This window comes from Cheilinus undulatus, linkage group 1 (genome assembly GCF_018320785.1).
Source record: "Cheilinus undulatus linkage group 1, ASM1832078v1, whole genome shotgun sequence".
NCBI classification, from domain to species: Eukaryota; Metazoa; Chordata; class Actinopteri; order Labriformes; family Labridae; genus Cheilinus; species Cheilinus undulatus.
Genome location: NC_054865.1, coordinates 38044784 through 38069760, shown reverse-complemented (window position 1 = coordinate 38069760; position 24977 = coordinate 38044784). Strand labels below are relative to the sequence as shown.

General features: G+C 38.4%; 1 long non-coding RNA gene across 1 annotated transcript; it reads right to left on the bottom strand.

The window, feature by feature from the left end:
- Window positions 1–210: 210 nt before the first annotated feature.
- Window positions 211–24532, bottom strand: LOC121507495. Its single transcript, XR_005991719.1, has 3 exons — window positions 24420–24532; window positions 5728–5886; window positions 211–296 (listed from the first exon to the last, which is right to left on the bottom strand). It is a non-coding gene; the product is annotated as an uncharacterized LOC121507495 (long non-coding RNA).
- Between the last annotated feature and the right edge of the window lie 445 nt (window positions 24533–24977).

Genomic DNA, 24977 nt, shown 5'->3' with positions numbered 1-24977 from the left:
GTGTTCTGCACCTTAAGATAGAGTCTCAATAGTTCCCTTGCCAAGCTGGAAGTTGGACAGCATCAAGCAAAAGAGAGCTAGAAAGAAAACAAGATGAGGTTTCAACATGGTGTGCATTAACCTTGCAAACTAGATGGATACGCCCATTTCCATGTTTCTCACCAGCAAATTCATCTTGCAAAGCTCCCATCTGAACCGTTTGTGCCTGGTTAGAAAGTGACAGGACTATTCAGCGTTGAGGGGCAGTACTTGCGGGTGTGGCTGGGTTAATTTTCAGGCGTTTCTCTGTTATCAAACTCAAAATCAAGAGAATCTTGACTCAACAAAAACTGAGTGATAATCACGTGGCATTCTATCCAAACAAATTGCAAAATCAAACAAATTTTTAGAAATCTGTCTAGAAGAAAATATTAATTTCTGCATGTATCCATTCACCTCCTTTCTAAGTTTGTGCCATTGTGTGATTATGTATTCTATGTATTCTGTGTTTTGTCTTTGTAATGTTGTGCTTGTTTTGTGCATTTGTTGTCATTTTAATGTTGTGATTGTTTGTGGGTATTTGGGAACTTTATGTATTTTTAAAGCCCAGCAAGGAAAGGGAATTGAAAATTAGCTGGTAGATGTGCAGTGTTTGGTATAGTGTCTATTTAGTCTCTTGTTTGATGTCCACAAACCACCCTTTTGGTCTCATTAGACCAAAGAACTTTTTTCCAATTGACTATAGAGGCTCCCACATGACTTTACAAACTCAAGTTGAGATCTGAGTTTTGTTTTTTTTTTTTCAACAGTGGCTTTCTCTCTGCCACTATCCCAAAAAGCTTTGACTGGTGAAAAACCCAGGCAACAGTTGTTGTATGCAGAGTCTCTCCCATCCCAGTGGCTGAAACTTGTAACTCCTTCAGAGTAGTCATAAGTGTCATGGTGGCCTCTCTCAATAGTCCCCGTCTTGCCTGGTCACTCAGTTTGTGAGGATGGCCTGATCTAGGCAGATTTACACATGTGCCATATTAATGCCATTATGATAGATTTAACTGAACTCTGGGGGATGTTCAGTGCCTTGGACATTTTTTGTATCCATCCCCTGACTTCTTGTCAACAACATTTTCTGTGAGTTGCTTGGAGTGTTCTTTTGTCTTCATGGTGTAATGGTAGCCAGGAACACTGATTAACCAGTGACCTTCCAGACAAAGCTGTTTTTATACAGTCATTCGAGACACATTCACTGCACTCAGGTGTTCCCCATTTCACTTTAAAGAGGGTAAATATTTACACAATCACTTATTCTAGCTTACATATTTTTATTTGACATTACTTTGTAGAAATTTGTTTCCCTTTAACATTAAAGATGTTTTTGTATTTTTCAATCAAAATTATATTGACCATGATTAATCTGTAATATAAATAAAAGGGTAAATACTTTTTATAGGCACAGTATCATTGAAAATGAGTTTAAGACAACTTTTTATAAATCTATATACTCTAGGAAGAGTAAAAATAACAGCCCTTCATGCATCAGTCAGCTTGTTAATCCAAAAACATCTTAATTTTCTCACATGTGTTTACACTACAAAAAGTTGCATTTTCCATTTATGAATATTGCAACATTTCCATCCTCTCTAAGTGTAAATACTTGCAATATTTCAAGTTTTCTCTGAGTTTCCATTCTGTCCAGTCTTGTAGTTTCATGCACAAATTAAGAATAAATTGGTTAAAGGACCCCTCACTAATGTTGACAGGAATGCTAAGATAACTCTGAATTAATGATCTAACCAAGGAATGAACCCCAACAAAAAGAAAAACTACAGTAAAACAGTGGAGGGAGCAGTAGACAGTGACTGATACTACGAGGTCCAACAGCACAGGTGTCAGACATCTCGTTGATGGACTTCCTGACAGCCTGGCCTCAAAGGACCATGTGTCACTAACAAGCTGTCAAAACTGCATTTCACACTCTGCGCTCCTGAGATACCTGAAGTTTCATCTCAGAGCAGCTGCTTGATCAGTCACCTTTCTTGTAGCCGAAGACCAGACTTGGAGGTGCAATCTCTCATCATGATAGCATCGCACTCAGCTGCAAACACCACAACATAATAGAGATTACAGTAAAGCTGACAATGTAAAACCTAAACAACATCATCCAGAAATAGCAGACATGCCACTGCAATGTCATTTATCTCCAGATGTCAAGGGAGCCTTGTCAGAACTCCCCTGCCCATCTTGGACGTGTTTGACGCTGTGCTACTGAAGAAAACAGGGCTGTCATTCTGTCAGAACGACGGTATCTCCCACAAGATGTCCTGGAAAAACAGCCTTGGAAGTGTTCCATAAATCAGCATTACATGTAACATGAAGACTAGTTTAGAAAATTCCTGAACACATCACTGCCAGACTGTTTCACAAAAAAAACCCAAACTACTACATCAGAAACACTCCTCAGCATCAGTCGGTACCAAAATGCTTGGGCAGTTAATTCATCAGTTAATTCATAGAGAGTTATTAGATTATCAAGCATGTAAGTCTTTTTATCTTTTATCAAATTTGCTACATATACAGCACTGTGCCAAACTTTTTGGCATGTTTGGGGCAAAAATTGAGGCTTAAGAAAGGTGTAGATGTGGCAAGTAAGCCCACCTGAGGGCAAAATCAGGCAGGAAGGAGGACTGACACAACCCAGGCTTTGCTCTGGATTTCCTTGCATACTATCAGGGGCATTGAAAAATAATATGTAGAAAAAAATAACAAAGTACACATATTTAGGTTGGAGTAAGGGTTGGATGTGACGAGTAAGCACAGGGTTCCATCTGGACGGGTAGGTGGGTTGCCAGAAGTTCCTGGTTGTGCTGTGGAAGTCCCAAGGGCATGGAAACCACCAGCAGTCTCCAGGCGTATCACCAGATGTGAAAAGGCCCTGGCAAAATAGATGCCGTCGAGCTTGACCTTGGTTGCTGAGCAATACACATGTATGTGGATATGTGTCAAGCTTGACTCTGGCCAACCTAACCCCCTCTTCAGCCCCGGGTTGTGGCACATCAGGCCCCTTGATGGATCCTTAGTACCCCAAAACTTGAATGACTATATATAATACATTAGACCTAACCTAACATTAACTTCACATCCTGCTTCACTCAGGTCTTTGGTGAGGTAAAATATAAAACAGAAGATTCTGATATTCAAGTTTATTTGTAGTGCAGAAGGGCAAACAGAAACTCTTCAGCATTGTGGCCAATGGTTGCTTTCCCTCTCAGCACAGAAACAGATGTGATGTTTTCTGGGCACACCCTTTATCCAGACAGTGTGTATTTTAAAGGCTCCTTTAAATCAGCTCAACTGTTTTACTAACAATCTACTTTTTACAAGGTACAAGCCATCGCGACTCAACGCCTTCGGTTTCCGTGCATTATTGTTTGTCAATCTGCCTTCAGTGCCATCCCCGGTTGGTTGCTTAAGCTGACAGCTGGTGCTAACTTGGATAATGTTAATTTTGGATTCAATCTGGTCCCGGCCTGGTGCTTTCTGTTTTACCAGCCTGGTAGAAGCCACTTCACCTCCACCACATAGGCTTTCTTTGTAAACTTGACCCCTTGGGCTCTCTGGTCAAGAGCAGTGCTAAGCATCAATAACTGTAATTTTAGGTCTTTTGCCATCAAGTGTCTGGTAGAGCCCTGGTTTGTGTTATATTTTGAGGGAGAGGGTGAGCGTTATAGGTTGGAGCCCCCAGCGTGGCTATAATGTGTACCATAGACATAAATGTCACATTAAATACTATAACAAAGAAATTTAAAACTCATCTGACAACCCAAGAATATCTCCTGCAACATAATCATGGGTCCCGACACAGACTTTGGGATTGATCTCTTAAAAGGTAGCTGACAAATTCGTCCTTTTTTCCACAGCCAGTGAAGGATCCATCGATTACATCCTTCATTGTTCATCATAGATTTATTCTGCACAGCAGTTCAAACATAATGATGGATTCTCAGCTGACAAAGTTAAAAACCAAGTAATTGATTTCAGTTCAATTAAATGAACACATATATATTTTTTGTTCAAATCAAACAGGGTCTTTAAACGAAAACTTCCCATATTGTTTGTAATGTTGGCTAGTTCTGGTGCTGCTACTGAGGCTGCTGGTGCCAGGTGGTGATACAGGTGTCAAAAAAGGTCTGTATGTTTAAAACAACATAACCACCACTACCTATATATTCTCATGAGTCCTTTATGTTTAGAGACCTCCACTTCTCCTTCACTGCAGACCAACAAACATTCTCTTCAGGTCACTTAAATGGTCCTGCTTAGAAAAGCTCCAGCCATTTTCCAAAGTATTCTTTTTTATGTTTATGTTGGCTGGCTCAAACTACTGATTTTCTAAATTTGCTTAACACAAAGTACAGGCAGAAGGCTGTGTCTGTAGCTATATCTGCATACCAGTGGTTCCCAATCTTTTTCCCTCAGGTCCCCCCTACTCATATCTAAGAAAAGCTAAGCCCACCCATCACCCACTTGGAAAAAGTGCACATTAGTGTTTAGTGTTGTACTTGACAAAATCCCAGCATAACAGGCCTACATACACGTTTTTGAGAAACTATCTATGACTAAACTATCCATTATTACAACAGTGTATTGGGACACTCTAGAAAAAAGTAAACACAAAATTCTCCCCTTTAAAAAGTTAATTTTTGAGAAAAAAATCAAAAATGTTTGACTGTAAAAGCTGTAAATATACGCAAATATAAACCACTGTTGAATTACCGCTGTTGTCAGTTTGGTTTCTTGTAAATTTTTCAGTCAAACTTTTGTAAATGTATGATTTTAAAGACCCTGTCAAGTTAAAAATAAATTTGTATTTAGGTTTGTCGTATGATAGATCAATGTGTTATGAACCCCCTGGTCAAATTTCAGTCACATAAAGCATCTCCAAGTTTATAAAATTAAGCTTCAAATCATGTACATGAAGTCTTTTCTTTTAAATTATCAACTTTTTAAAACGCTGAAATTCTGACTTTAATTTCTTGCAAATGCATGACTTTATAATCTCAAAAATTCTTATCATTTTCACCAAAATTTAGTTTTTTATTTTTGCTCAAAAATGAACAGATTCTCTTCCTTTTTTATCTTTTACATCAGCCCTGATACACTGTTTTACATTATTTTTCTAATATTGATTAAAATTTATATACTTACAGATATACATATACATACAGTATGTACTGTACATCTAATTGACAACAGAGCAGACAGGGTCCTGCACCCCCTTAGATCTTTTGCACCCCCCAGGTTGGGAACCACTGTATTATATGTAGAGCATAAATGAGCCTATGGAAATTAAAAGGAAACAACCGGGCAGCTTGTAATGCAAACAGAAAATCCTCCACAGATCGGACATTTCATTTCAGTACCACCTGAACAGTCTATGCAGGCTTTGTGGGCTGGGTCCTTTAAAGAATACCACCCCTGAATTTACACATAGTTTAACAGTTTCCAGTCATTATGCTAATTAGCTGGTGGTTGTTAGATGGAGAGGCAAAGTCCGTCCCTATTGATAGACCCTGAGGAGCCTCAGCAGGAGGGATGCATACATGCATGCATGTTTTACAGAGGAGTCAAACTGTTCATTTGAAATAGCAAAAGATAGACAATCTACAGATTAATCCTGGATTAATACATTAGCTCCAGCTCTACCAACAGCTATTGACAGAAGATTAAGTGTAAACAAAAAGTTTTTCTTACCAGAGGCTACCAGCTTCTTAATCGTCATTGAAGTCATCAACACAAAGTTAAACTTCTGGAGTGACGGGCAACGGATGAAATCATAAATGACCCCAGGTAAATTAGGCAGACGCTGCAGTCAGGCATCTTTGACTGTGGAGTGACTCAAGTTGTATGTTCCTGCCCTTCGGAGACACACAGAGCAACAGTCAGAAATGCTTTAACTGAATCCACTGTGCACAACTGCGGTCAGCCTGTCCCCTGCTTGTGTAGCCTCCTAGGGAAGATCTACAACAGCAACACAAAGTGGCAGATTAGTCTCAACAGTTTAGAGTTTGCCACAATAATGATAGCCTCAGCATTTCTGCTGTTTGGCCTTGGCAAGACAAAGACAACTCAGAAAATAAGAAATCCTACACAAACCTTCAACAACTTGTATAATCTTTTTTAATATGAGCTGTTGGTGTTAACTGTTATTGCAAATATCTAAAAATGTCGGTTTGCACCAGTTTTATGCTCTAAGTCAGTGAGTTAAAGGGCATGGCAGAGATTTCAAACACAGGAGATTCAATTTAATAGTGTTCATTTTGTTCTCTGACAGCAGGTTACAGGAAACAGAAATTGTTAGTGAGTGTTATGAGATGAGGACAAAGTCTGTGTTTAGACAGGGGCATCCTGTGCTGGTAAAACAAGAAGAAACAGCTCTCAAGGATCACAGCGATCCAGTGATTAAGAAAGAAGCCAGACGACATATAATATTTCTGTAAGTTGTTCTCAACTGTTCTTTGTTTACATCGTTTCATGATAAATGGTAAAAGCCTGACACTACAGGGAGTTTCTGTTTTCCTTAGGTTATATGTTTACTTTATTCATACAAAGAAGACACTTTTCAAACATGTCAGTGGCTATCAATAAATGGGAATAGTTGCAGATTGGTGACAATATCATAACTGATGCAATCACTGCTGATGGAGAAGTCTGTCTGCACACTGGCTTTAAGAATATCTTTGTTTCAACCTGGCATTACATAGGTCTAACATTAGCAAAGAATGTAAACAGCTACATCAGTCAAGTATTATAAAAGATACTTAGTATAAATAACAAGATACTTTTACCCTACTGACAGAAGTAGGTGCAGCAATGCCCTTAATTTTGCCCCCTTAAAAGTCTGTGCAGACTAGAGGGAAGCACTTTGCCAGGGTCGTCGGTCCCTCAACACCTTCAGAAGGCTGAACAGTGATCTCCAGCATCCCAGATCCACCCCCCTCCATGCTATCTCTCACTGCCCACCACACCACAGACATTCTTTATCTTACGTACACTACCACTCGGCCATCACAGCTCCAACAGCATGGCCACCTTCAACACACCCAGGCTCCAGACATGCAAACTTCAGGTAGGAACAGCACCAATGCTTCCCTCGCCAACAGCCCCTAATTGCCACCATAAAAAGGACAACTAGTCCTGATGACGATGTAATGCATGAAATAAAAAAACAGCAAAAAGAACATGATAGAAAAACAGAAAGCAAAGAGGCGTAGATTGCTCTTGTTACTGCATCCCATGTACGCAGGTGGTCCAGGTTCAAGTCTGGCCTGAAGCTCTTTCACTGCATCTCACTCCCCACTCTCTTATCCTTGTTTCTGGCTCTATCCTCTGTCCTAACTCTCTAATAAAGTCAAAAAGGACCAGAAATAGATATTTTTATAAAAAGAAAATAGAGAGAATGTCTAGAAAGAGCTTGTAAAGTGGGCAAGGAATGCAGAGCCACAGTTAGATGGGGCTAGCACCTAGGGCTGGGAAAAAAAATCGATACAGCATACTATCACAAAATTTTGTCTGGTGATATATCGTATCGTCTCATCCACTAAGTATCAATTTTTTCAAATTAATTGCAAGTATGAACTCAAGTCTATGATAATTGAAACATAAAATCAATTGTTTGGAGAAATTTTGTCCAGTGAGCTTGGCAGAGGTGACGGTCAAAGAGCGGGAGAAAGTTAGTGCAACAAACATGGCAGCACCAGGGGAAGGACATTAGGAATGCAAGCAGGACAAGAATGAGATGGACATAAAACATGAGGTTTGCAAGAAGCAAAAATAAAGTATGAAAAAAAAAAGAAAATAAAAGAAGGCAGAAATAAGACAAACATAAAGATAAGACTAATGCTAAATGAGCTAAACAGTTGAAAAAAATGGTATAAATCACAATGTATGGTATCGCAATACTCAATGTATTGCAAAATGTTTAAAATTGCAATAATATCGAATCGGGACCCAAGTATTGTGATAATATCATGGGGCCACTAGTAATTCCCACCCCTACTAACACCAAGGTTATCATAGTTAACTAAAACTAACTTAATAACTTAACCTAAAAGGTAAAAATCATTTTAGTTAACTGAAACTAAATAAAAACTGAGCTTTATGAGAAAAATGAAAACTAACTTAAACTAAATTCTGTGCTGACAAAACTAACTAAAATGAAATAAAATTATAGACAGAACCTCCTTAGGTTTAGTCTTTGACAGCAGCAGACTGTCTGACATGAACATCCAGTCCCGGGGAGAATAAAGTGCCCTGATTTGATTGCAAAAGACATCACACAATGGTTAATCTTAGGTCTTCAGCTGTATACAAACATAATGGAATAAATAAAATGAAAAGTGAAGAGCGCTTCTGGCTCTGGCCTTTGACAGGTGTCCCACATTGCGATAAAACTATAACTAACACTAAAACTAATAAAAACTAAACTAAAATGAGGCATTTTTCAACATCAAAACAAACTTAAACTAAGAAACCAACAGGAAAAACTAATAAAAACTGTCATAAAAACTTGCTGATTTCATGGTTGTTTTCATTTCAAACCTTTATTAATTCCTGAAAGGACATTGAGGTTTCTATCATTTCCATTGCCAACAAGGTTACAAGCATATTAGGACAAGCAAGACAAATAAATTAAGTAAAGCAATAACAGCTGGAAACAAAGAGACTAGAGGCCAGGGTCCTAAAGTCTGCGAGAGAGGGCAAAACTCCATTCTTTAGAGTTTGTTGGAGGGAATTCCATAAGTTTGGAACATTAAAGGAAAATGCAGTTTTACAGATTTCAGTGGAAGCTCGAGGAAAGCGGGTCATGTGAGTGCTTGAACTCCACTGCAATAAGTTTGAGATTTAAGGTGGAAGTTTTCCATGAGGGCCTTAAAAACATACAAAAACCAATGTTTATTACACCTCTTTTCAAGGGAAGGCCAACCAACCTTCTCATACAGGACACAATGATGAGTGCTGTATCTGCCATCAGTCATAAATCTAAATACATTCTTTAGATTTTAATCTTACAACTTTAAGAGACATTTTAGTCATTTTTGACTTAGACAGTTTTAGTCTAGTGTTTTTTTTTTTGGGGGGGGGGGGGGGGGTTTATTACGATAGGACAGCTGATGAGAGACAGGAAATATGGTGGTAGGGGGAAGATGTACCAATCAGCGCAGAGACTGGGAATCAATCCAACAACCAGTGCATTGAAGACCCCAGCCTCTAAATGAAGCAGTCAGTTTTGGTCTCTTTTTAGTTGACAAAACTCAAAAACATTTATTCAGAGCCAAAACATTTGTTCTCCTTAAAATAACTTGATCAGCCAAATTTTAAAATGAATAAAAATGAACCTCAAAACTTCACTATCTTGTGTGAGTGTGTTTTTGTAAGATATATTTTTGAGCATTTTATGTGGCTTTTAGAGATGCAGATGGTAGAGTACAAAATGGATGAGAGAGCGGGGTAAAAAGGAGCCACAGGCCAGACTTGAACCCAGGCTGCCTGCATACATGGGATGCAACCTAACCGCTAGGCCATCTGCACCTTATCTACTTGTATTTTGACAGACTATCTGTACAGTGGAGAAAGTATCATGGGTTTTGAATGTTGAAAACTCTTGCACTAATGTTTTGGTCTCAGTTAGTCTCCTTGATGAAAATTAAACTTGCTTTTCATCAAAGTCTTATTATCAAAGATCTATTTTTAGCCAGTCTTAGTCTCATCTTGGCAAACATACTCAAGAGAAGAGCAGCGGAGAGAAGTAGTTATCATCTACCTTCATATTACACTTTACATCATGATGGTAAAGAGTCGTTACAATGCAGAGGGCTTTTCCTTTTTAAATATTCTGACAGTAACACCAACAGTTGAGAAGAATGGCAATTTAATAGTTATAGGACTAAAGAGACACTAGATATACTGAGGATGATTAAACCATCCCAGGGTGATCTACATTAATCTATAGCAAGTATTGATTATGCCAAAAACACTGGTATTGCAATTTTTAAAATTAAGAAATATTATACCAAACATTACCGCATATGATCTACATAGTTCACCTTTAAGTGGACACATAAATATACATCAGTATTTATTAGTCTTCTCTTATCCAGCACCACTTCATAACAAATGTTATATTGATTTTATCACATATGAGTGCATTAGAAGAAACAGGATGCAAATTAAACACATGCAAGAGTCCAAAAAAAGAACGATGGAATTATGCTACAAATAAAAATCATGCAGCAAGGGGAGCAGGTGGCCTAGTGGTGAAAGGCGCTCCCCATGTATGCGGGCGGCCCGGGTTCGAATCCGGCCTGAGGCCCCTTACCGCATGTCTCTCCCCCACTCTTGACCCTGTTTCTGACTCTATCCACTGTCCTCCTCTATCTGATAAAGGCACAAAAATGCCCAAAAATAAATCTAAAAAAAAATTTTAAAAAAATCATGCAGCAAAGTTGCATGGACAGAAATGACTTACAGCCAAAACCAGACAAAACTAGAAACCCCAAGTAAAAGAAAATGGTTTCAGATTCATTCATCAGAGCCGAAATTCTCCTTGCCTGTCAGTGTGCTCAGTGGAGCAGCTTCAATATTGACAGGAGGGAGAGATTATTGATTATGGTCTCCACAGGAAAACCACAGTGGAAGTTGGATGGAATACAGGTTCTCAGACTTTATAGTGAACTGAAAGAAGGCAGAGAAGACAACAGGAGGAAGCTGAAAAAGGTTAGTCTAGTCATTAATCTAGATGGCTGGTGTTCAGCGGGATGTAAGCCTCAGGGAGCCATCATTTGTTAGTGATGCAATCCTCCAAAGTCCAAAAGATGACTCATCATGGACCAAATTAAGTACGAGGGCAAAAACATTCACACATTGTCTGGCAGAGCAGCGTGATGGTCCTCAGTGAGACACAAACTTTAAAACAGTCAGTCAAAACTTTGATTCTGTTGGCAGATTCTGTCTCGCAGGTGTTCGCTGTACAAATACATCTTTCACTCTCTGTGTTGCCTCAGCGATACCTCTGTGCAGCCTTGTATAAACACGTGCATGCATTTGCACGTGAACATGATGCATGTTAAGAGTCTACACAGTAAGCGGCTGCCTCAGAGTGAGTCTTTTCCCCTTAAGGAGAGCCCGAGGAGCCTGCAACGTTTCCCCTCACCCCACTGTCAGACGGGGCTTCTTTACGGTCGTAGGAGCAATGTGCCCTCCTGTTCCTCCTCTGCACACCATCACACACCCCTGTGACCCCGCCTGGGACAGAGGTCAGCAGGAAGCCTTCAGCTAGTGCCACAATGCTCGCTAAGGAAAAGTTTCCTTTCCCTGCTTCACTCTCAATAAGATTAGAATTATAAGTAAATGATACCATGTGTTTTAAACATGACTATCAGGTGTTGCAGATGAAATAGTAGATAGTATAAAAAATACTGAATCTTTTTCTCCAGCCATATTTTAACCAGAGAGAGAAAGCACCCTTTAAATTGCTCAGATAGGTTGGCAATATTTCGTATTGTCAACATATTTGTGCAGTTTAGACCAAATGCAGGAGTTTGCCTGCTATTTTTGGTGGCTAAAAACAAGAAAACTGCCCCACACTGAGGGGCTTGGACATTTGTTACCATGGTATTAAAACATCTAGCATTTTACTAACACCAAATAAAGGTTTAAAATTATCTTATTCTGGCAACTCTTCCTAGAACTTTGTAAAATATTTAATGGTGCCTTTTGCACCCCTATTTTTTTTATCCAATAAGAATTACACTTCTCCCAGCAGGGGCCTTAATTACATTCATACAGGGGCTGACTTTTTCTTTATACTGTTGGGACCAGACTTTCAGATGCACTGGAATGAGGTAAGTACTTTAAGATTTTTATTTTCTTTCACATGTACAATAATTTCAAGTCTTTAACAGCAAGATCAGTCCCTATTGCCTATACTGCAGCCGGCCACAAGAAGGCGACTGAGATATTTCGGCTACATGGTTGTCCATCACCAAGTTTGACTACTGTGTTGTGATTGGTAAAAAAAACACTGCAGAAAACAAGTCTGTGGTTTTGATTTCTATGCAGTAAATATTATGCTCTCAAAGAGCCTGCAGCATAATGTTGAAGCAAAAATCAACAACATAGCTTTAGTCAAGGTAGGACTGATAAACGTGTTTATCATGCTGGCATATAGAAATGCCAGACTCTACAAACTAAACTAAACTGAAATGGCATTGGCATTTTGTGCCAGCCACGGCGTCTTTCAGTTTAGGGCGCACAACACAATTTTAGCAAGTTTTCATTCTCCTGTAAAGCTTCATTTTTACTTTGGTTTCAGTTAAGAAAAACAACTGTTGCATTTTAGTTTTAGTTATTTAGTCAGTTTCTACCTAACTTGCTCCTAATATGCAAAATTACTGAAGCTCAATCTTCCAAACACTTTCTAATGTTTTCAAAATTACAGTCCATCCTGATCCAGTGATTGCTGTCTTAGTTATAGTTGGGGAAAAAACACAAGAATCTCTCAGGAACCATTCTTAGACTAACAAACTTTGTAACTTTGTTAGTATTAACCTTATTCCATTCCTCTAAGTTGGAAGTTGCTGTATTTCCATAGCTGGACTCACTGGATGAGAGACATAATGCAGCACCACAAGCTTGAAAAACTCGGATATACATCAAATGACTCCTAATTAACAAAAGCATGAAGCCCTTTATGGACCCTATTAAAGGTTAAGTTCAATATCCCACTAAACTCGATGTAACTCCTGAAAAGTAATCATATCTGTGCATTAACTGTAATTTATTGTGGTCATTGTAGTGCATCGCTCAATTTAAAGTCTAGATTTTTTTTCTTAGATTTTTTATTATATCATTATATTTTTTTTATAAATTGTTGTTACAACTGTCTACATGGTTGGTTGTGTAAATTGGTGTTGGATGTCCAATATCCTTTGTGAAGAAAAAAACAACATGTTTTAATAAAAAGTGGCATCAGCACATGACAAAATAAAGAAAATACTTCATACTATATATTACAACCATAAAAGAGCAAGACTTGATTCACCTGCATCCATCCTGATCTGTACTCAGTTTACAACCTGCCCAGCAAGCAAAGCCATTTTGAGAGCAGCAGATCATACTCCTGGTTTGCTAATGGTGGGTTTATGCAAAATTATCAAACCCTAAGTCCTTCCAGATGAAATAGTCTCAGTCTTAATTGTTTTGGGCTTGCTATAAAAGCTGTACATATATAAAGAAAATATAAGGACCCCAGCAATTTCCCTCATGTGTTACCTTTTTCCCGCTGTAGTAATTAGCTGGTATGGGCGTCTACTCACTTAAATCCTGAGCCAATCCCTCTCTGCCACAACCTCTCTTGATCCATTCATCCTGCTGTTGTCATATAAAACTTTTAAAAACTGTTCTCCCCCATCCAAATTCAGTTGTTTTAGAGCGAACGCTACATCCCTCCTCCACCCCAGCCATCTCCAGTGCATCTCATCTGTGTCTGGGCCAAGCTCCTCAGAAGTCCATTCCTCATTATCCTACTCCTTACATTAACACCACCAGTGTCAGGAATCCATAAACAAGTCTAGACAAGTTCAGTTCAAGACATTACAAAATTTCAATCATTTCTGAACACGAAATAAATCATTGTTAAAGCTAGTATTAAGTCTCTACTGGGGGGCCAGATGGAAAGCTATGGGATCCCTGATGTAGCCCTTGCAAAGTTACAAACTGGTGACCATATTGGCATCAATCCTTTAAAACCTTGCAATGATAAAAGCTCAGCTGAATCTGTGATGATAATTTTAAAAAGGTGACTGAAGTCAAAGTAGCTCTAAATGTGAAAGCACTTTCTTATTAGTATGGTGACAAGATTTTTCAGTCTTGAATTTTACATGTGCCTTGAAGAGAATGCTTTATATATTTAAAGAGCTCTGGCCTAAATACGTATCACACTTTCTCTGTGTCACACAAGACAGAAAGACAGAGAAGCGCCAACACCTCTCTGCAGCTAACAAAATGCGGCAGCTGCCCTCCTACATCTTATTTACTGGTGAAACACATCAGAGGAGGCCAACGGCAACATTAATTTAATTATCACGTCTTTATCAGACATAGCTCATTCTGTCCATGTGGGTTTAAATCAGATCAGACGTGGCAATAAATCACAAGTCAAATAAAGAGTGAGAATTTAGGTTGTGAAAAAAAAACCACACACTGAATTAACTCTGTTAATTATAATGACAGATACACAGATTAATTTAATGGGACCTTAATTCAAGCCTCAAATATGCTATAACCAATGCCTATTTAAAGTATTTGAAGATGTTTCACCCTTTAATTGCTTTTATAAATCAGTCATGGTCAATATGTTTTTTAATTACAAAAAAAACTCTTGTAATGTAAAAGTGAAAACAGATTTTCTACAAAGTTATGTCAATAAAATAAAAATATTTAAGGAAAAATTATTCATTTCAGTACTGAGCACATGCACCTTTGGCTGCAATCACAGCACTGCGTCTGTGTGGATAGGTATCAACCAGGCTTTCATATTTAGACACTGCAATTTAGGGGTGGGTAAAAATATCGATTAATCGATGCATCGCAATATTTCCTCCCCCAATTCAATATTGATTTAGCAAATCCTCTGAATCGATTCACCTCCTGGCTAATGGGGGTCGCTGTGCGTGTGATTCGCGTTGTACGGACGGAGGCCGCACTGACCAAACAACAACTAACCATAACCATGTTATGTGAGGTTTATCACAATTTTCAAGAGGACAGCAATTTTATTTAAGTTTATATGCACTTTACTTTTTCAGTGTTTATACAGAACTTGCAAGTTTTTTACTTTTGTACTCCATATGCACAAATAAGTTATCATTGTGCAAATTTTTATTTTCAGATGCTTTATTGCTCAAAAATGTGAGGTGACTTACCAAATATGTTCACATGGGCATAAAAATAATTATTAAAAAATTGTCAACAGGTTATTTGTGTATTTCTACTTCTTACTGAATCGACATTGAAGCATTTAAATCAATATCGAATCGAAATCGAATCGAATCGCAACCTAAAGAATAGAAAACGAATTGAATCGTGGGGTTCTTAACAATACCCAGCCCTACTGCAATTTTACTCCATTCTTCTTTGCAAAACTGCTCAAGCTCTATCAGGTTGCACAGAGATCAGGCGTTAACAGCCTTTTTCCAGTCCAGTCACAAATTCCATATTGGACTGAGATCAGGGCTTTGAATCCAGAAATGAACCTTGTTGTCTTCAAATCATTTCTGTGTAGCTTTCGCTGTATGCTTTTGGTCACTGCCTTGATCGCAAATACATCTTCTCCCAAGCCGTAGTTCTTTTGCAGACTGAATAAGATTTTCATATAATTTATTTTGCTGCATTCATCTGAACAAGCCTTCCAGGGCCAGCTGCTGAGAAGCATCCCCACAGCATGATGCTGCCACCGCTGGGCTTCACAGTGGGGATGGCGTGTTTTTGATGTGCAGTGTTTGGTGTCTGCCAAATTTAGTGTAGTGTCTGATGGCCAAAAAGCATCATTCTGGTCTAAACAGACCAAATAACTTTCTTACACTTGACCATGGAGTCTCCCACATGCCTTTTGGTGAACTCTATCTGATTTTTTTTTTCTTTAACAGTGGCTTTCTCTTTGGCACTCCCCCATAAAGCTTTGACTGGTGAAGAACTTGGGCATGTATGCAGAGTCTCTCCCATGTGGCGCAGTTCATGCTCAAAATCCCTCCAATATGGCCCAGTTAAAACAATTCTGTGAAAAGAGTGGGTCAAAATTCCTCCACAGCGATGTGAAAGGCTCATCACCAGTTATCCCAAACGCTTGATTTCAGTTATTGCTGCCAAGGGTGGCACAACCAGTTATTAGGTTCAGAGGGGCAATTACTTTTTCACACAGGGCCAAATAGGTTTGGATCCCCCCACTTGGAAAATTAAATTATCATTCAAACACTGCATTTTTTTATTTACTTGGGTTGTCTTTGTGAAATATAAAAAATGGTTTGATGATCCAAAACATTTAAATGTGATAAATATGCAAAAAATTCAGGAATCAAAAGGGGGAAAATACTTTTTCACGGCACTATATACTTTTCAACAACCTTTTCTCTGAGTTGCTTTGAGTGTTCTTTTGACTTCATAGTGTAATGGTAGCCAGGAATACTGATTAATCAGTGACCAGACCCTCAAGACACAGGTGTCCCAATACTACAATCAGCTGAGACGTGTTCCCTGCACTCAGAAGATCCCCCATTTCATTAATTTTGAGACTGCTGGCGCCTGTTGGCTAACCTTGCAAAGCAGATGGATACGCACGTTTCCTTGTTTCTCACTGGCGAATCCATCCTGCAAAGCTCCTGTCTGAACCGTTTGGGCCCAGTTAGAAAGTGACAGGACCAATCAGCAATGAGGGACAGTGCTTGCGGGCGCGGTGGAGTCGTAACGTAAGCAAGCAGCAACCAGAGGCCGGTGCAATAATGGCGGAAGACATTAGCATGGATGCTGCTAAAGCCAATTTTATCAGAACTTGACAACATTTCTTCATTAAAAGAAGAACAAAGAACAGCAGTGAGTTGTTTTCTTTTCAAAAATGACAAAAGTCGTGTACTGACATGTCTGTAGTCACCATGGTTCACATTATGCAGCTCTATATGGAGTTTATTCCTCGGTAGCTGCGCACACGCACCTCGGTAGCGGCGACGACGTAAAGTGTTTTGTTGCTCTGATTAGCCCGTAAAGATGTGACAGACAGGATGTTCATCCAATCACCCTCCGATGTTTTTTTAAAGGCTTTGCCCTTTCCCAAACGCTGTATATCGAAGGTTTCCAGATTGATGTGTGAAACAAATCCATCTGGTGTGTCAGGTTACCTGTTGGCTGGACCTCTGTTGAATTAGGTCAGTCACATTACAGGGGGTGAATATTCATGCAGTCACTTATTTAATCTTACATATATTTGTTTAATTGACATTACTTTGTAGAAATCTGATTTCACTGTGACATTACAAAGGTCTTTTTGCGTTGATTTTTTTTTTAATCAAAAAAGCCATATCATATTGACCATAATTGATTTATAAAATCAATAAAAAGGTAAAACATCCATGGGGATGAGAAGGTTTAATAGGCACTGTATTTCACATAAGTTACTTTAGAGCTAAGACAAAAATTACAGTTCCAATTTAAATTGAATCACTTTCTATATCTGTGTAAGAATGAAGACCTCCATAGTTTCAGTTTAGCACCAGACATTTCAGGTTATCAATTCATGTCACAGATTAGAGAAACTAGTGAGTGAAAGAGACACCAGATCAAAGATGGGGCTGAGAATAAAACCTCTTCCTGCGGTGGCCTTAATCCTTCAACACCTGCGATTTAAAGCACACCTGCTTTGATGTGGTTTGTGGAGCGAGAGAGTGAGCAAGAGAGAGAGAGAGAGAGAGAGAGAGAGAGAGAGAGTGGAGATAATCGACCAATCATTTAACACTGAGCTAAAATGAATGCAACTTAAGGTGACGGATTGGCAAATCAGCTCTTCTATTACCCTACAATGATAGAACTGTGGTAATGTTTACTGCTCCATTGCTCTGACAAAGTACCGCATGAAAATGCTGACTGGCCATCTGATGATGTCTGGAAGCAGTAAATACATAAAATACAAAGTCAGCAGTTATTCAAGACACTACTTGTCTGGACATTATTCTACAGCTGACTTCCCCATAATATACCAACTAGACCTAGTACTGTTGGTAAACCATTAAAATATGTTTTTGTCTGCTTTTAGGCTCTTTTTCTCCTTAATGTTTAATCGTGTTGCTCATTAGTTTTGCTTCCCTTTGAATGTGTTTCATCAGAGACTTCTTAGATGAGTCCGTGTAGCTGATTATCTCCCCTAGCCTTCTCCGTACCAACCCAAGGCAGCACAATTCCTTTAACTCCATCCAAAACTGAAACACAGTGTGGCGAGTAAATGCCAAATGAGTCCAAGAAAAAAACCAAAACCAGGCCAAACACAGCCTGGAGGAAGAACCAAACCATATCTCTGTAACAGGGTAGTCAAGTCACATTTGTTCTGGTACAACAACATGCAAGAGCTAGTGTGTTAGTCAGATGTGTATTTGAACAGAAGAAAAACTGATATACTGAGAAACTATCCCAGCACTCTTTGTAAGTGATCATGCTTAAAAACTCTGGTTTTAGTCTCTCAAGAGTGCAAATCTGCTGGCTTTCTTAACATGTAGTTTTTCAAGTAAAATGAAAATCTTAACAGGATCACAGTTTGTAATGATGCAATTGTCTTGGAAAATGTGTCACCATTTCACTATTTTAGACACAACAAAGATCAAATGATGAATCTATTCCTCAAGAGAATAACCATCAGATGAATCCATAATCAAAATAATCATTTCTTGTAGCCTGAAAACATATCACAGATAGCAGTAATACAACAACAATGGTAATTCGATAATCTAGGCTACCACACAATGGAACAAATCATGAAGGAGCTCTGGGAGATGGATGAGCCCGCGGCAGCCAGATCTGCATCCACAGGCCTTTCACTGTGTCCAGCAGTAGGAGGGAGGCAGAGAGGACAAAATCAGCACAAAGAGAAGGAAGAGGGCAGATCCTGTCATTTTTTATATAATTCAGATTATCTAATTTTTTTTGTGGACATCCGAGGACATAGCAGGGACAGAAAACTGCAGGTGAAATGTAAAAGGGGAAAGTTGAAGCTGTTGTGCAATACCCCACTTTGTTGTAGGTCTCAAAATGCAACAGTAACATCAATTTAAGGGCTTACAGGCATTTTCTTCATCAAAATCTGATGGTTTTTAAAATTATTTGTACAATGTTTCAAATAAAGAAAATGTAATACACTGCTCCTGACATTAAAATGAACCCTGAATTTATTGGATCAACATTATTGTCTTATATATTTTGTACAAAGAAACACATGAGATTTCTATATTTTCTAAATTTTTTTCTTCAGTGGCCTGTCATGTAGGCTGCCACTGTCGTGCAATTCACTCTGAATAATAACATCAAATGGTTCAATTCAATGGTTTCAGCAACAAGGAAGACAAGGACAACAAGGAAGAAATAACTGTCTGTAGATCAACAGGAGTATCAGGAGGGTACTGGAAAAAGAACAATGCAAGCACTTGGCATGATTTCCCAGAATGCATGGCACTGCAATGACAGCCAACTAGTGATTTTTTTTACCCAAAATATGGAAATCTATGGTGTTTTTTGAAAGGTTCTGCCCTTCCCACACACAGACTATGGCGCACTGCTCTGTTAGATGTGAAGTATACCCCATGTAGTGGAAATGTTAAACATCTTTGTAACATGTCAGATTAACTCAAAATAGCACTGATGTTAATCCACTGTCAATACATCTTAATATGTGGGGTTCCTTTCAAAGTGACTTCCTTTCAAATTGTTCTTCTTGTTTAAACAATAAACCAATACAAAATCTGTATTCATGACTTTAAAAGAAAGATCAGAGATATTTTCTCTTGATGTTTTAGTTGTGTCAGTGCTCGATAATGGGCATACTGTCATTACCTTAGAAACAAAAAGATGTTAACATAAACAAATGTAACATGGGATAGAAATTCCTCCAGCAAACCAACTTTGGATCTTTATTAATTTGTTCTAAAATGAAAAAAGAAACACCATTGGTATGATTTTACTGGCTGCAGTCTACAAAATATATTCAGTGTAAGTTTTATCCAGTACAAATTATGCTTTGTTACAGTTGAAGAGGAAATTGCATTTTCATTCAATTAACAGTTTAATCAAAGACAAAACTAAAATAGCAAAGATAAGATATACTATATGGACAAAAGTATTTGGACATCTGACCGTTATACAAACAGGGACTGTAGTGGCACTGTGCTCAAATACATGTACTTTATATGGCAAACCAAGATAAACCCATTCCATGAAGATCCTGCTGCACAGCTTACGTGCTTACATTAATGCCAGTGGAGTTTCAGAACTCTTCAGCTATGAAATCAGCTCAGTGTCGGAGACTTTTACACACCATGCACCTTTGCATTTCGTTAACCCCGCTCTATGATTTTAATTGGTCTTCTGCTTCATGGCTGAGTTACTGTTATTCCTAAACGCTTCCACTTTCTAAAAATATCACTTACAGTTGACTTGTTGTATCAAGCAGAGATGAAATTGATCAAAACCATCTCATTTCAAAGGCGACATTGCTCACAGTACCACGTTTGAAGTCACTGAGCTCTTCAGAGCAACTCAAATGGAGACTGCATGGCTAGGTGCTCAATTTTATACCCAAACAGGTCTGACTGATACAATTCAATAATAAACAGGTGTGGCCAAATACTTTTGTCCATTTAGTGTATCTAGATGTGTGTCATTTTCACGTGCAGGTTCTCAGTCAGTAATGGTAATTCAATTAAGGCTTGACCCAAAAAGGCAGACTTGGTTAAAGATCTTGAAAACAAGTCCACTTGCTTTTAAGATCAAGCTTCGACGTAAAGTAATTTGGATTAAGAAGCTGTAGCAGCATTTCAAGCAAACAGATGCATATGAAGGTGGAGGAGGGGAAACATATCAAACTGAATATTGGCCACGGTATTATTTAAAGGGTTCTGATGCTGTATTTTTTTAATACCAGACCCTAAACAAAATAAAACAAAATGACTGATTAATCATTGATACAATTATCTAAACTGGCCATTCAAATTTCAACAAAATACCTTAAAACACTGTCACTAAATTAGGTAATGATAATAACCGAGCATTGCAGTGTGTTTATTTTTACTTTTTACAGCACCATATTTAACAATCAAATTCCTTTAAAGCTAGGAAAAGGTGTTTTATGTTTATTAATGTTTTTTCTTTGCAGAAATAATTGGATAAATGGACATAGTATGTATATATATTTTTTGGTAAAAAAGGAAGAGTTTTCTTCTGCTGTCCTCTCAACAACAACAAACACATGATTTATTTTGCCTGATAAACTGCTCATATTAAACCTCGGTGCATGTACCAATAACCAGCCTCTCTCTCTTCCTCAACTGCTCGGCTGTGATCGGTGCTTGTTGGAGAGTAGGGCACGTTGGGGGGTTGGGTACATGAAACAGGGTGTGGCTTCCATGTTGTCATGGAAACAGAGATATCCTTGTTGTGAACCCTCTTCAACTATAAAGTGTATGAAGCGGAGGAATAGCAATACATACCGTGAAGCTGAGAAAAATATCACAAACATATATGCAGTAAGGTGTGCTGTCATCAGTGTCACACCAACATCCACACAGCTCAAAGAGGCTACACACAGATCAGCTGTAGGTTCTATCAGAGGTTTTCCAGGCAGTCTCTAATACCTGTAACAGCCTGAGAAACTGCCTTTAACATCCACTTTAGTGACAGAGTGTGAGGCTCTCATGTTCCTCAGAGTTCACACAAGCAGAGCTCATCACTTACACCGTCAATACTGCTGCACAGCAATATCTCCCTTAATAGGCTGCCGCTGTTATAAAAGACAAGGTTACATGACATTACTCTGCTTTGAAAACAGGAGTCAATGGGTGCCCTGTGTGTGTCTGTGTGATAGCAATGAATGCCTGACCTGCAGACAACCCCACCAACGATGTTATAGAATATAAAGCAGAGGCATTGACCTCGATGTGCTGCCAAAAACGGATGTGCAATTTCTGAGCCTGCTCCAAATGGCTAAAATTAATACTTTAATAGCTTTTTATCTGCAAGAGGCAGAAGTTAGGCCCCTAAAACACTGCTGCATGCTAAAGATTAATATTTAAACAAGATAGAAAACATAAGTAGAAATTTGTGGATTACTATTCAAAAGAGCATGCAAAGAGCTGTGGATATATTTGCATCGCCAACTCTATCTACTGAAAGCTGCTATATTATGCAATTTAAATAATCAATGTCACCAGCTCAATACCACAAACAACACAGCTATGTCATCCAAAGGTAGTTGCATCAAGAAAATAAGGCCCTACCCTTTCCACAGAGTCATTTAAGAACAGTGGCACTAATGAAATGAATAGCCCCTAGCATCTTGATCAATACAGTATTTCATCAATACAATATTTCAAAAACTGATTTGATAAAGACTCTATATTTCAGGCCATGTAAAATTGATCAAGACTAAGTGATCGATTGCAAATGTTTTAAAATAGTACCACCTGGTGGTGAAATGCAGTAACAAAAGAAATCAATCAAAAGTGGAGAAATACACTACTGAGAGGGCATTAAATGCTAAGATGAGCTTAACAGTGTGGATAATTTCCACAGCAGATGTCAGATTCAGATTCAGATTCAGACAACTTTATTTATCCCAAAGGGCAATTCAGTTTTTGCAGTCTACCCAGACCATACATCAAACCACAGACAGCAAACAGAAACAATAATAAATAAAAGTCAGTACATGACAGAGATGCTCATTGACACATCGACCCTCATGTGACCCTTTTAGTAACGACACACTCAGGGTCAGGCAGATTATAATGCACATTTAAGAATAGCAGCAGAGAAAAGAGAACATAAATAAAATACCCAAGGTGCATTATGGATTACATCATAAGGTAACATTCATAGAATGTACGAACAAGGCACCAGCTTAAGCACACAGTTTTAACCACCATGTGGTTCAGCGCCAAACAAGGAAAAACACAATAATACAAAGCTATCAGTCAGATGTCACCAGATCATCAGATCTCAACCCTAAATTAATGAGAAAATCTTGACAAATGACTTTATTCTCTACATTAGTCTAAACACTATGGAATGTTTCTTAAAAATGGACATCGGGCCTGGTTTTTCAATGAATATGAACATGCCAGACCCACACCGAGGCTGAAATACAAGCACAACACAGGACCCTTTAGACAGGCATAAATGGAGAGATGTCAATAAGGCGGGTGTACAAAGCAACACCTTCAACTATTTGTGGTTTACTCAAAAGCACCTCAGCAGTGTTAAGGGAGTGAACTGGCACCTCTTGTGTAATAGCTATGCATCGTTGGTACTTTAAAAAGAATTTGTACAATAATGACTGCAAAATGTGAATGTGAAATGTCCTGTGTGGATATTTTTTATTTTTTTACTATTTCTTTAAGCACTTTTTAAAAATAGTTTTATCTCTTTCATTATCGTTTTAAATATTCTATTTAACTTGCACTTTTATTGTTTTTAAGGGCTGTGATTTTTAGTACCTTTTGTTGTCCTGGCACCACACAGATTGCATTCAACTTAGTTGCACTTGTTCAATGACAATTAAGACCACTCTATTCTCTCCAGCTACCTGCCAAATTCCCAGATGTGGTCAACACAAGGATAAAAACTGATAAACCTCTGGTTCACAACTCAAGGCCCTACAGATGGAGCCACTGCCAACTTGAAAACCCAAGTTTGTCTACATATCTTTCAAGTCCTAAATGCCAAAGTACTTAGATAAAACCTACTTAAGCTGAAATGGGTTATAAATGAGACTAAATCACTGATTCCCAACCCAACCTAGGGTCCAAAGATCTTTTAAAAGGCTTTGTCCGCTCTGAGGTCATCAACACTGGATTTGCACATATTACTGACTAGTTTCATTTTTTGTTTTTGTTTATTTTCTTCTCAGACGCAGTGAAGACAGAGAGCTTCACATCAGAAAGTGCTGGAAATAATAATGAACTCACCACCAATTGCTAAATTTACTGGTAAAAACTTCAGATTCTCGTCAAAGTTGCTGTTATACTTGCAGTATTCTAAGCGTCTATGAGAAATTAATTGTTCAAAAGTAATGTTTTCAGTTTGTTTGTTTTTATTAATGTTTCCACACTGTCACATATAGACATTAAATTTACACACAAGAAGGTTTTTCTGCCTTTTTCAGTTCAAATTAATGATTATGTTTCAAGGTAAGGTAATGTTGTGTTTAGTGATGTTGTTGAACCCAAACATGGAAGATCTGACGACCTGTCAGTTACACTAGGGTTGCCAACTCTTTGAGTGCCAGATAAGGGACACTGTTTTGTTTTGAACTTAGCGTGTACGATGCTTTACTTTATTGTAAAAAGAAAGAAATGTGTATTTGATTTATAGTTAATAAAAACTCAATAATGCAATTCATAATAAACCTCTACTTTCACCCAAAATAGTCTTTACACTTAACATTTTAGAATTTTAGATTTATTAATAAAACCATTAAAATGTTTACATTATGTCATTTAAAGCTGATCAATAGCGTGGGCCTCTGTGAGCCTCTACTGACCTCTAACAGTCTCTGGATTCCACTCTGAGAATTGCAAATAGGCAGTAAGATAAACCACAGCCTGGAGCCTGATGATAATAAAAATAAGAGATGCATGACTCACCAAGATGACTGTTTTCTGGATATTTCGTGGATATTCAGCTTCAAGGAGTCTTTAGTCCTTTCACAGACTAGAAAAAGTCACATTCACTTCTCTTGCCGCATATTGTTTTTTAAATCTTCAGGTGTTGTCAATGTTGTTAGCACGTTTTTCTAGCACGGCCCTGTTGTGCGTCACTGTAGCAGGATGCTGTGTTCGTTAATCTCACCTCCGTGGCCTTAAAACAGTGCAGAAAGCCAAGTCCTCTTCACTTAAACCACGTCTTCATGCTTCCCATTCCTTACTGTAGCTGTTTTAATCCACATCTGTGCGCGAACCGAACAGAAGTACCCAAAAACGAAACTTAACAGAATTTGTGTTTTTTTTTTAATGCTGTAGTTATCGCTGATGTGCGCGAGGGGGCAGTGATTGATTGACAGGTGTCAATCTACTGACGTAATCAGTGCATGATTGTCTATTTGTTGTTTCAGATGATCTGGTCCTGATCCAGGGCCAGTAAAGTGTAGTCTAGTTACTGCAGAATAGTAACGTCAAATTCATAAATACGGGTCCAGGAAGGTC